Genomic DNA, 14,085 nt, shown 5'->3' on the forward strand with positions numbered 1-14,085 from the left:
CAAAATAAGCAAACAACACACGGAAAACAGAATCTATCAAAAACAGAGCGGTCTGTAGAAATCTGTAACTTTTGAATACTTCTGTTAATATAAAAATCCTACCAAAATAGGGCGTCCTAATAATTTTATCTATTGATCTACTGCAAAAAGAATCAACTCAAAAGCACGTTTTTGTGATTTAGTAGAATTTTTCTCGTGAGCGCAAAAGTTTCTGTTTTTCAGCAAGATCAAGTTAACTTTCACCCAAGATGATCCTATAGGTTCTACTTGGCAAAAACACTAACTAAAATATAAAACCACATCTAAACAGAGGCTAGATGAATTATTTATTACTAAATAAGAACAAAATGCAAGGAACAAAAATAAAATTGGGTTGCCTCCCAACAAGCGCTATCATTTACCGCCCCTAGCTAGGCATAAAAGCGAGAATAGATCTAAGTATTGCCATCTTTCGTATTTGTCTTTTTAATAGAGTTGTGCTCGGATCCAGGAGGTTCCTTCCATTTCCCTTCATGCTCGGAGATATTTACATCTAGAGCATCCAATCGCTTATTCGAAAGTGTAATCAAAGTATTCACGCGATTAAGATTCCCACCAACATTTTTAAGAGGTTCAATAGATTTTTGCAATTCACATAATTTCTCTAAGATTTGGGTTCCTTCTTGAGTAAAGGGAGGTTCCTTTTGTAGGGGAAGTATTCCTACTATCCCCTCTAAAATTTCATAAGAAAAACTAGGGTCAATTTCAATAAAATTCCCTTTGGCGGCAAAATCAAGGAGTTGTCTATGGGATATGATTTGCCCGACATAAAAATTACGAAGTAATATCTTCAAATCTCCTTCAATAATGCAACTACAATACGATTCTAACATCCTATACCAAGCATCTTTTAAGTTTTCTCCTTGTCTTTGCTTGAAGTGGAGGATTCAAAATTAGGAGACGAAGAGTGGATGAAAGAGCTAGTCATGTTGACAAAATAAACGATCTAACACACGAGCACACGAGAGACAAGCGAAAAAGTGGCGAACAGAAAAGAGAGGGCGAATAAAATGGCAAGGGTGAAGTGGGGGAGAGGAAAACGAGAGGCAAATGGCAAATAATGTAATGCGAGGGAGATGAGTTTGTGATGGGTACTTGGTATGTCTTGACTTGAGCGAAGACCTCCACGGCAACGGCGCCAGAAATCCTTCTTGCTACCTCTTGAGCATGCGTTGGTTTTTCCCTTGAAGAGGAAAGGGTGATGCAGCAAAGTAGCATAACTATTTCTCTCGGGTTTTGAGAACCAAGGTATCAATCCACTAGGAGGCTCCATGCAAGTCCCTCATACCTACACAAACAAACAAGAACCTCGCAACCAACGCGATAAAGGGGTTGTCAATCCCTTCACGGCCACTTGCAAAAGTGAGTCTAATAGAGATAATAAGATAAGATAGATATTTTTGGTATTTTTATGATTTAGATTTGAAATTAAAGAATGGAAAATAAAGTAGATTGGAAACTTATATGATGGAAAAATAGACCCGGGGGCCATAGGTTTCACTAGTGGCTTCTTTCAAGATAACATAAGTATTACGGTGGGTGAACAAATTAATGTTGAGCAATTGATAGAAAAGTGCATAGTTATGAGAATATCTAGGCATGATCATGTATATAGGCATCACGTTCGCAACAAGTAGGTCGACTCCTTCCTGCATCTACTACTATTACTCCACACATCGACCGCTATCCAGCATGCATCTAGAGTATTAAGTTCATAAGAACAGAGTAACGCATTAAGCAAGATGACATGATGTAGAGGGATAAACTCAAGCAATATGATATAAACCCCATCTTTTTATCCTCGATGGCAACAATACAATACGTTCCTTGCTGCCCCTGCTGTCACTGGGAAAGGACACCGCAAGATTGAAGCCAAAGCCAAGCACTTCTCCCATTGCAAGAAAGATCAATCTACTAGGACAAACCAAACTGATAGTTCAAAGAGACTTGCAAAGATAACCAATCATACATAAAAGAATTCAAAGGAGATTCAAATATTTCTCATTGATAAACTTGATCATAAACCCACAATTCATCGGATCTCAACAAACACACCGCAAAAAGAGTTACATCAAATAGATCTCCAAGAAGATCGAGGAGAACTTTGTATTGAGATTCAAAGAGAGAGAAGAAGCGATCTAGCTAATAACTATGGACCTGAAGGTCAGTGGTAGACTACTCACAACTCATCGGAGAGGCCTTGGAGATGATGTAGAAGCCCTCCGTGATCGATTCCCCCTCCGATGGAGCGCCGGAAAAGGCTCCAAGATGGGATCTCACGGGTGCAGAAGGTTGCGGTGGTGGAAATAGTGTTTCGTGGTGCTGCTTGATGTTTTCGGCGTACGTAGATGTATATAGGCGAAGGAAGTCGGTCAGGGGAGCCACAAGGGGCCCACGAGGCAGGGGCGCCCCCCTAGGGCGCGCCTTGCACCCTCGTGGCCGCCTCAGATACTTATTGATGTCCACTCCAAGTCTCTTGGATTGCGTTTGTTCCAAAAAGATCGCGCCCGAAGGTTTCATTTTGTTTGGACTCTGTTTGATATTCCTTTTCTTCGAAAAACTGAAATAGGCAAAAAAATAGCAATTTGGGCTGGGCCTCCGATTAGTAGGTTAGTCCCAAAAATGATATGAAAGTGTATAGTAAAGCCCATAAACATCAAAAATGGGTAATATAATAGCATTGAACAATCAAAAATTATAGATACGTTGGAGACGTATCAGTTGCTTCATAAGGGGCTGATTTGGATCCATATGTTTCATGCTATGGTTAGGTTTACCTTAATTCTTCTTTCGTAGTTACGGATGCTTGCGAGAGGGGTTAATCATGAGTGGATGCTTGTCCAAGGAAGGGCAGTACCCAAGCACCGGTCCACCACATATCAAATTATCAAAGTAATGAACGCAAATCATATGAGCATGATGAAAACTACCTTGACGATAATTCCCATGTGTCCACGGGAGCGCTTTGCTTTATATAAGAGTTTGTCCAGGCTTGTCCTTTGCTACAAAAAGGATTGGGCCACCTTGCTACACCTTAGTTACTTTTGTTACTTGTTACCCGTTATGAATTACCTAATCACAAAACTATGTGTTACCAATAATTTCAGAGCTTGTAGAGAATACCTTACTGAAAACCGCTTGTCGTTTCCTTCTGCTCCTCAATGGGTTCGACACTCTTACTTATCGAAAGGACTACAATAGATCCCCTATACTTTTGGGTCATCAAGACTCTTTTCCGGCGCCATTGCCGAGGAGTGAAGCGCCTTTGGTAGGTGCAATTTGGTAAGGAAACATTAATATAGTTTGTTGAAATTTATTGTCACTTGCAACTATGGAAAATAATCCTTTGAGGGGGTTGTTCGGGGTATCTTCACCCCTGGCCAGAAGAGCAAAGAGTTGCTCCTCAAGCTATTGAACCTACTGAAAATGTTTACTTTGAAATTCCTTTGGTTATGATAGAGAAATTGCTAGCTAATCCCTATACAGGAGATGGAACATTACATCCCGATATGCACTAATCTATGTGGATGAAGTTTATGGATTGTTTAAGCTTGCAGGTATGCTCGAGGATGTTATCAAGAAGAAGGTCTTACCTTTATCTTTGAACGGAAAGTCATTGACATGGTTTCAGTTATGTGATGATATTGGATCATGGAACTACAACTGATTGAAATTGGAATTTCTTCAGAAGTTTTATCCTATGCATCTGGTTCATCGTGATCGTAATTATATATATAATTTTTGGCCTCACGAAGGAGAAAGTATCGCTCAAGCTTGGGGGAGGCTTAAGTCAATGTTATATTGATGCCCCAATCTTGAGCTCTCAAGAGAAATTATTATTCAAAAAATTTATGCTTGGCTTTATCTCAATAATCGCTCCATCCTCGATACTTATTATACTGGTTCTTTTATGATGAAGACTATTGAATTCAGATGGGATTTACTGAAAGAATTAAAAGCAACTCTGAAGATTGGGAGCTCTAGAAGGTAAGGAGTCAGGTATAACGCCTAAGTTTGATTGTGTTAAATCTTTGATGTATACTGATGTTTTTCATGAATTTAGCACTAAATATGGACTTGACTTTGAGATAGTATCTTCTTTCTGTGAATCATTTGCTACTCATGTTGATCTCCCTAAGGAGAAGTGGTTTAAATATCATCCTCCCATTGAAGTAAAAGTAGTAGAACCTATTAAAGTTGACGGAAAGACTATTACTTATAATGTTGATCCTATTGTTCCTACTGCTTATATTGAGAAACCACCTTTCCCTGTTAGAATAAAGGATCATGCTAAAGCTTCAATTGTGGTTTGTAATAGTAATTCTAGAACACCTACACCCCCAGAGCAAATTAAAGTTGAACCTAGTATAGCTATGGTTAAAGATCTCTTGGTCGATAATATTTATGGGCATGTTATTTACTTCTATGATGAAGCTACTAGAATTGCTAGACCCGATACTAAAAATAAACATAGACCTGTTGTTGGCATGCCTGTTGTTTCTGTTAAAATAGGAGATCATTGTTATCATGGCTTATGTTATATGGGTGCTAGTGCGAGTGCAATACCTCATTCCTTAAACGAAGAAATTATGCATGATATCGCACCCACTGAAATAGAAGGTATTGATGTTACTATTAAGCTTGGCAATAGAGATACTATTTCACCAATTGGGATTGTTAGAGATGTTGAAGTCTTGTGTGGGAAAATTAAATATCCTACTGATTTTCTTGTTCTTGGTTCCCCTCTAGATGACTTTTGTCCCATTATATTTGGTAGACCCTTCTTGAATACTGTTAATGCTAAGATAGACTGTGAAAAGGATATAGTTATTGTTGGTTTAGGGGATATGTCTCATGACTTTAATTTTGCTAAATTTCGTAGACAACCCCATGATAAAGAATTGCCTAGTAAATATGAAATCATTGTTCTTGCTTCTATTGTCGTGCCTCCTAATGATCCTTTAGAACAATATTTTCTCGACCATGAAAATGATATGTTTATAAATGAAAGAAGGGAAATAGATAAAGTATTCTTCAAACATGGACATATTTTGAAACACAACTTGCCTGTTGAAATCCTAGGGGATCCTCCTCCACCCAAGGGTGATCCTGTGTTTGATCTTAAACAATCACCTGACACTCTTAAATATGCTTATCTTGATGAAAAGAAGATATATCATGTTATTATTAGTGCTAACCTTTCAGAGCATGAAGAAGAGAAATTATTGAAAACTCTGAAGAAGCACCGTGCTGCTATTGGGTATACTCTTGATGATCTTAAGGGCATTAGTCCCACTCTATGCCAGCACAAAATAAAACTGGAGAAAGATGCTAAACCAGTTGTTGATCACCAACGACGGTTAAACCCTAATATGAAGGAAGTTGTATGAAATGAAATACTAAAGCTTCTGGAGGCAGGTATAATTTATCCTGCTGCTGATAGTCAGTGGGTAAGTCTTGTCCACTTTGTCCCTAAGAAGGGAGGAATTATTGTTGTTCCTAATGATAAATATGAATTGATCCCACAAAGAATAGTTACAGGTTGTAGAATGGTAATTGATTTCCGCAAATTAAATAAAGCTACTAGAAAAGATCATTACCCTCTACCTTTTATTGATCAAATGCTGGAAAGATTATCCAAACATACACATTTTTGCTTTCTAGATGGTCATACAGTGTCGTCTCAACGGATTTAGATGGTGCCCTATTTAAAGTGAATGCAACTGTCTCTAATGCATAACCCCAAAACGATAGTGGTAAATCGGTAAGAGACATCATATATTGCACAATATCTAATAAAGTACGGTTACAACGTTCGGACACACCATTACGCTATGGTGTTCCAGGTGGCGTGAGTTGTGAAACTATTCCACATTGTTTTAAATGACGGCCAAACTCGTAACTCAAATATTCGCCTCCACGATCAGATAATAGAAACTTTACTTTCTTGTTACGATGATTCTCCATGTCACTCTGAAATTCTTTGAACTTCTCAAATATTTCAGACTTGTGTTTCGTCAAGTAAATATACCCATATCTACTCAAATAATCAGTGAAGGTGAGAAAATAACGATATCCGCTGCGTGCTTCAACACTCATCGGACCGCATACATCGCTATGTATTATTTCCAAAAGTCATTACCTCGCTCCATTGTTCCAGAGAACGTAGTTTTAGTCATCTTTCCCATGAGTCATGGTTCGAAAGTATCAAATGATTCATAATAATGTGATTCCAAATGCCCATCTGTATGGAGTTTCTTCATGGGCTTTACACCAATATGAAGTAAACGGCAGTGCCACAAGTATGGTGCACTATCATTATCGACTTTGCATCTTTTGGCATCAATATTATGAATATTTGTATCACTACGATCGAGATTCAATAAACCATTTACATTGGGTTTCTGGCCATAGAAGGTTTTATTCATGTAAATAGAACAACAATTATTCTCTGACTTAAATGAATAACTGTATTGCAATAAACATGATCCAATCATATTCATGCTCAACGCAAACACCAAATAACATTTATTTAGGTTCAACACTAATCCCGAAGGTAGAGGGAGTGTGTGATGGTGATCTTATCAACCTTGGAATCACTTCCAACACACATCGTCACCTCGCCCTTAACTAGTCTCTATTCATTTTGCAACTCTTGTTTTGAGTTACTAATCTTAGCAACTGAGCCGGTATCAAATACCCAGGGGCTACTACGAACACTAGTAAGGTACACATCAATAATCTGTATATCAAATATACCTTTGTTCACTTTGCCATCTTATCCGCCAAATGTTTGGGGAAGTTCCGCTTCCAGTAACCATTTCCTTTGCAGTAGAAGCACTAAGTTTTAGGCTTGGGTCCAACTTTGGGCTTATTCATGGGAGTGGCAACTTGCTTGCCATTCTTCTTGAAGTTCCTTTTCTATCCCTTTGCCCTTTTTCTTGAAACTAGAGATCTTGTTAATCATCAACACTTGATGATCTTTCTTTATTTCTACCTTCACCGATTTCAGCATCGTGAAGAGCTCGGGAATCATTTTCATCATCCCTTGCATATTATAGTTTATCACGAAGTTCTAGTAGCTTGGTGATAGTGACTAGAGAACTCTGGCAATCACTATCTTATCTGGAAGATTAACTCCCAGTTGATTCAGGTGATTGTAGTACCCAGACATTCTGAGCACATGCTCACTGGCAGAGTTATTCTCCTCCATCTTGTAGGAAAAGTACTTGTCAGAGGTCTCATACCTCTCGACACGGGCATGAGTCTGAAATACCAATTTCAGCTCTTGGAACATCTCGTATGCTCCATGGCGTTCAAAACGTTTTGGAAGTCCTGGTTCTAAGCCGTAAAGCACGGCACACTAAACTATTAAGTAGTCATCATACCGAGCTTGCCAAATGTTCATAACGTTTGCATCTGCTCCTACAATAGGTCTGTCACCTAGCAGTGCATAAAGGACATAATTCTTCTATGGATCAATGGGGATAATCCTTAGATCACAGACCCAGTCCGCTTTATTGCTACTATCATCTTTCAACTTATTTTTCTCTAGGAACATATTAAAAATAGTGGAGCTATATCGCGAGCTATTGATCTACAACATAGATATGCAAATACTATCAGGACTAAGTTCATGATAAATTAAGTTCAATTAATCAAATTACTACAAAACTCCCACTTAAATAGACACCCCTCAAGTCATCTAAGTGATACGTGATCCAAATCAACTAACCTATGTCTGATCATCACGTGAGATGGGGTAGTCATCAATGGTGAACATCTCTATGTTGATCATATCTACTATATGATTCACGTTCAACCTTTCGGTCTCCAATGTTGTGAGACCATGTTTGTACATGCTAGGCTCGTCAAGTTTAACCTAAGTATTCCGCATGTGCAAAACTGTCTTACACCCATTGTATGTGAATGTAGAGTCTATCACACCCGATCATCACGTGGTGTCTCGAAACGACGAACTTTAGCAATGGTGCATACTCAGGGAGATCACTTTTACCTTGAAATTTAGTGAAGGGATCATCTTATAATGCTAACGCCGTACTAAGCAAAATAAGATGCATAAAAGATAAACATCACATGCAATCAAAATATGTGACATGATATGGCCATCATCATCTCGTGCTTTTCATCTCCATCTTGAAATCATCGTCATGATCTCCTTCATCACTGGCTCGACACCTTGATCCCCATCGTTGCGTCATGGTCCTCTCGCCAACTATTGCTTCTACAACTATCGCTAACGCATAGTGATAAAGTAAAGCAATTACATGGCGATCGCATTTCATACAATAAAGAGACAACCATAAGGCTCCTGTCGGTTGCCAATAACTTACAAAACATGATCATCTCATACAACAACGTATACCATGTCTTGACCATATCACATCACAACATGCCCTCCAAAAACAAGTTAGATGTCCTCTACTTTGTTGTTGCAAGTTTTACGTGGCTGCTACGTGCTTCTAGTAAGAACCGTTCTTACCTATGGTAAAAACCACAACCGTGATTTGTCAAGTTTTCTGTTTTAACCTTCTTCAAGTACCGGCCATAGTCAAATTCGATTCAACTAAAGTAGGAGAAACAGACACCTGCCAGCCACCTTTATGCAAAACTAGTTGCATGTCTGTCGGTGGAACCGGACTCATGTACGTGGACATGTAAGGTTGGTCTGGGCCGCTTCATCCCACAATACCACCGAATCAAAGTAAGACGTTGGTGGTAAAGAACTATGACTATCACCGCCCACAACTCTTTGTGTTCTACTCGTGCATATCATCTACGCATAGACCTGGCTCATGATGCCACTGTTGGGGAACGTTGCATGAAAACAAAAAAAAATCTTATGCCCACACAAGATCTATCAAGGAGATGCATACCAACGAGAGGGGAGAGTGTGTCTATGTACACTCGTTGACCATAAGCGGAAGCGTTTAATAACGCAGTTGATGTAGTCGAACTTCTTCGCGCTCCAACCGATCAATTATCGAACGTACGGCACCTCCGCGTTCTGCACACGTTCAGCTCGGTTACGTCCTTCGCCTTCTTGATCCAGCAAGACAGAGAGGTAGTAGATGAGTTTCGACAGCATGACGGTGTGGCGACGGTGATGGTGAAGGTATCTCCGCAGGGCTTCGTCTAAGCACTACGAAAATATGACCGGGGGTGTAAACGGTGGAGGGAGGCGCTGCACATAGCTAGGCAATTGTCTGTTATGTGCTAGGCGCCCCCTCCCACATATATATAGGTGGGAGGGAGGGAGGATCAGCCAAAGGAGGCATCCAAGTAGGAGGAATCCTACTTGGAGTCCCTCCCAAGTCGCGCTCCCCCGTGCCTTATATAGGTGCGGGGGAAAGGCAGGGGAGGGTGGCGCCCCCCTGTCCTTTCTCCCATAAGAGGGAAAGGCAGGAGGGGCTAGCCCTTCCCCCTTTCCTTCCCTTTGGGTCTACTGTCCAAAGAAGGGGCGCACCAGGGGCTGGTATCTTCCCCCTTTGGCCCATTAGGCCCATATCTTTGCCGGGGGTGCCTGAAACTCCTTTCAGTTGACCCGATAAGTACACGTTACCCTCTGAAACACTTCCGGTGTGCGAATACCATCGCCCTATATATCAATCTTTACCTCTCTACCATTTAGAGACTCCTTGTCATGTCCTTGATCTCATCTCGGACTCCGAACAACATTAGGTCACCAAATCACATAACTCTTATAATATTATATCGTCATCGAACGTTAAGCGTGCGGACCCTACGGGTTCAAGAACTATGTAGACATGATGGAGACACCTCTCCGGTCAATAACCAATAGCGGAACCTGGATGCCCATATAGGCTCCTACATATTCTACGAAGATCTTTATCGGTCGAACCGTTATGACAACATACGTAATTCCCTTTGTCCATCGGTATGTTACTTGCCTGAGATTCGATCGTCGGTATCTCTATACCTAGTTCAATCTCGTTACAGGCAAGTATCTTTACTTGTTCCATAATACACCACCTCGTAACTAACTCCTTAGCCATTTTCTTGTAAGCTTATGATGTGTATTACTGAGAGGGCCTAGAGATACCACTCCGATACTTGGAGTGACAAATCCTAATCTCGATCTATGCCAACTCAACAAACACCTTCGGAGATACCTTTAGAGCATCTTTATTATCACTCAGTTATGTTGTGACATTTTATAGCACACAACGTACTCCTCTGGTATCCGGGAGTTGCATAATCTCATAGATGAAGGAATATGTATTTGACATGAAGAAAGCAATAGCAATAAAACTGAACGATCATTATGCTAAGCTAATGGGTGGGTCTTGTCCATCACATAATTCTCCTAATGATGTGATCCCGTTATCAAATGACAACACATCTCCATGGTTACGAAACCTTAACCATCTTCAATCAACGAGCTAGTCTAGTAGAGGCTTACTAGGGACACTGTTTTTATTTATGTGTTCACACATGTATTTAAGTTTCCGATCAATACAATTCTAGCATGAATAAGAAACCTTTATCATGAATAAGGAAATATAAAATAACAACTTTATTATTGCCTCTAGGGCATATTTCCTTCAGTATTCATGCCGTGTTTATAATAATTCTATATGATTTTGGTATGATTTGAATTGAACTAACCCGGACTGATGTTGTTTTCAACAGAACTATCGTGGTGTTGTTTTGTGCAAAATAACAGTTCTCCAAATGCAGCGAAACTTTTTGACGATTTTTTTTGGAACAAAAGAGGCACTAGAAGCTTCGTGGGAGGACCAGGAGGTTCCCACTAGGCATCAGGGCGTGCCACCCCCTCCGGCGCGCCATGGTGGGTAGTGGGCCCCTCGAAGCCCATCTCAGGGTGACACCGACGCCAAAAAATCCCATAATTGCAGAAACCCCCAGAAATAACCCTAGATGAGAAGCTTCGCCGCTGCAACTAGTAGCTATGTGTTTCATCTCTCTCTCTCTCTGTCTCTCTCTCTCTCGTGTTCTTGATTTGGCATGATCTTGATGTACCATGAGCTTTGTTAATATAGTTGGATCATATGGTGTTTCTCCCTCTCTATCTTGTTGTGATGCATGAGTTTTTACCTTTGAGGTTTCACTATTATCAGATTGCATACTTTTATGGATCTGAGAACACTTGATGTATGTCTTGCATATGAATACCCATGGTGACAATGGGGTGTTATATTGATTCGCTTGATGTATGTTTTGGCACTCAACTCGCAGATTCCCGAGGTGACATTGGGGTAATCTATGCATAGGGGTTGATGCACGTTTTCGTCCTTGTTTCTCCAGTAGAAATCTCCCGAGGTGACTTTGAGGTGGTTTGCTACCTACAACAATTTCTTGTTATGTTCTCCACTAGATAAGAACTTTGGAGTGATTCTTTGTCACACGTTGAGGGATTGTTATATGATCCAATTATATTAGTATTGTTGAGAGATTGCACTAGTGAAAGTGTGAACCCTAGGCCTTATTTCCAAGCATTGCAATACCATTTGTGCTCACTTTGGTTACTTGCTACCTTGCTATTTTTTATTGTTCCTATTACAGAAAACGTATATGTACTATCCATATTACACTTGTATCATCTCTTAGCCGAACTAGTGCACCTATAAAATTTACCATTGTATTTGGTGTGTTGGGGGATACTTGGTTGCAGGTTTGTTTAAGAGAGACCATCTTTATCCTGCGCCTCCCACGGATTGGTAAACCTTAGATCATCCACCTGAGGGAAAATTGCTACTATCCTACAAAACGCTGCGCTTGGAGGCCCAACATGAGTCACAAGAATAAATTTGTGTAATAGACATCAGAGGAGGGGACAGGTGCTCCTCGAGGTCCGCATCCACTCCCTGTGATGCACTTCCCTCTTCTGCTGCCTCTGTCACCTGTCCCTCCCAGCGGTGTTCTCCGCCTTGCAAGGTGGAGTCAATGATGGGACACCAGTGGACGACGCCAATGCATCATCCGTCGTGGTGGTGGAGGCTGGACGATATCTATGGTGGCATATGGGGGCCAGCGGTGAGGATGGGGGAGCAACCATGGATAACAGGGAGGGATCGAACGCGGGAATTGGTAGAGGCATGCAGGAGGAGGGCGATGGCTTTGGTAGATTTGGTGCAATTTGGGTGGGGTCGGTCTATCGGGTCCGACGTGGCGGATGCGCTCGGTCGCGCTCAGGCATCCCCATACCTGCCCTAGATTTGGGCTGGTTATGAAGGGTGCCGGTGAGGGAGTCCTGGATTAGGGGGTATTCGGACAGCCGGACTATATACTTTGGCCGGACTGTTGGACTATGAAGATACAAGATTGAAGACTTCGTCCCGTGTCCGGATGGGACTCTCCTTTGCGTGGAAGGCAAGCTTGGTGATTCGGATATGTAGATCTCCTTCTCTGTAACCGACTCTATATAACCCTAGCCCCCTCCAGTGTCTATATAAACCAGAGGGTTTAGTCCGTAGGACAACAGCAATCATAATCATAGGCTAGCTTCTAGGGTTTAGCCTCTACGATCTCGTGGTAGATCAACTCTTGTAATACACATATCATCAAGATCAATCAAGCAGGAAGTAGGGTATTACCTCCATCGAGAGGGCTCAAACCTGGGTAAACATCGTGTCCCCAGCCTCCTGTTACCATTAGCCTTAGACGCACAATTCATGACCCCCTACCCAAGATCCGCCCGTTTTGACACTGACATTGGTGCTTTCATTGAGAGTTCCACTGTGTCGTCACGATAAGGCTTGATGGCTCCTTCAATCTGTTGGAAATATGCCCTAGAGGCAATAATAAAAGATTATTATTGTATTTCCTTGTTCATGATAATTGTCTATTATTCATGCTATAATTGTGTTATCCGGAAATCGTTATACATGTGTAAATACATAGACCACAACATGTCCCTAGTAAGCCTCTAGTTGACTAGCTCGCTGATCAACAAATAGTCATGGTTTCCTGACTATGGACATTGGATGTCATTGATAACGGGATCACATCATTAGGAGAATGATGTGATGGACAAAGACCCAATCCTAAGCATAGCTCAAAGATCATGTAGTTCGTTTTGCTAGAGCTTTTCCAAATGTCAAGTATCATTTCCTTAGACCATGAGATTATGCAACTCCCGGATACCATAGGAGTGCTTTGGGTGTGCCAAACGTTGCAACGTAACTGGGTGACTATAAAGGTGCACTACGGGTATCTCCGAAGGTGTCTGTTGGGTTGGCATGAATCGAGACTGGGATTTGTCACTCCGTATGACAGAGAGGTATCTCTGGGCCCACTCGGTAATGCATCATCATAATTAGCTCAATGTGACCATGTGTCTGGTCACGGGATCATGCATTATGGCACGAGTAAAGTGACTTGCCGGTAACAAGATTAAACGAGGTATTGGGATACCGACGATCGAATCTCGGGCAAGTAACGTACCTATTGACAAAGGGAATTGTATACGGGGTTGCTTAAATCCTCGACATCGTGGTTCATCCGATGAGATCATCGAGGAGCATGTGGGAGCCAACATGGGTATCCAGATCCCGCTGTTGGTTATTGACCGGAGAGGCGTCTCGGTCATGTCTGCATGTCTCCCGAACCCGTAGGGTCTACACACTTAAGGTTCGGTGACGCTAGGGTTGTAGAGATATTAGTATGCAGCAAACCGAAAGTTGTTCGGAGTCCCGGATGAGATCCCGGACATCATGAGGAGTTCCGTAATGGTCCGGAGGTAAAGAATTATATATAGGAAGTCAGGTTTCGGCCATCGGGAAAGTCTCGGGGGTCACCGGTATTGTACCGGGACCACCGGAAGGGTCCCGGGGGTCCACCGGGTGGGGCCACCTCTCCCGAGGGCCCCATGGGCTGAAGTGGGAGGGGAACCAGCCCCTGGTGAAATGGTGCGCACCCCCTTGCCCCCCCTGCGCCTGGGGTTGGGAAACCCTAGGGTGGGGGCTCCTCCACCTTGCTTGGGGGGCAAGCCACCCCCCTGGCCGCCGCCCCCCCTTGGAGATCCCATCTCCTAGGGCTGGC

The sequence above is a fragment of the Triticum aestivum genome, chromosome 7B (assembly GCF_018294505.1).
Source record: "Triticum aestivum cultivar Chinese Spring chromosome 7B, IWGSC CS RefSeq v2.1, whole genome shotgun sequence".
NCBI classification, from domain to species: Eukaryota; Viridiplantae; Streptophyta; class Magnoliopsida; order Poales; family Poaceae; genus Triticum; species Triticum aestivum.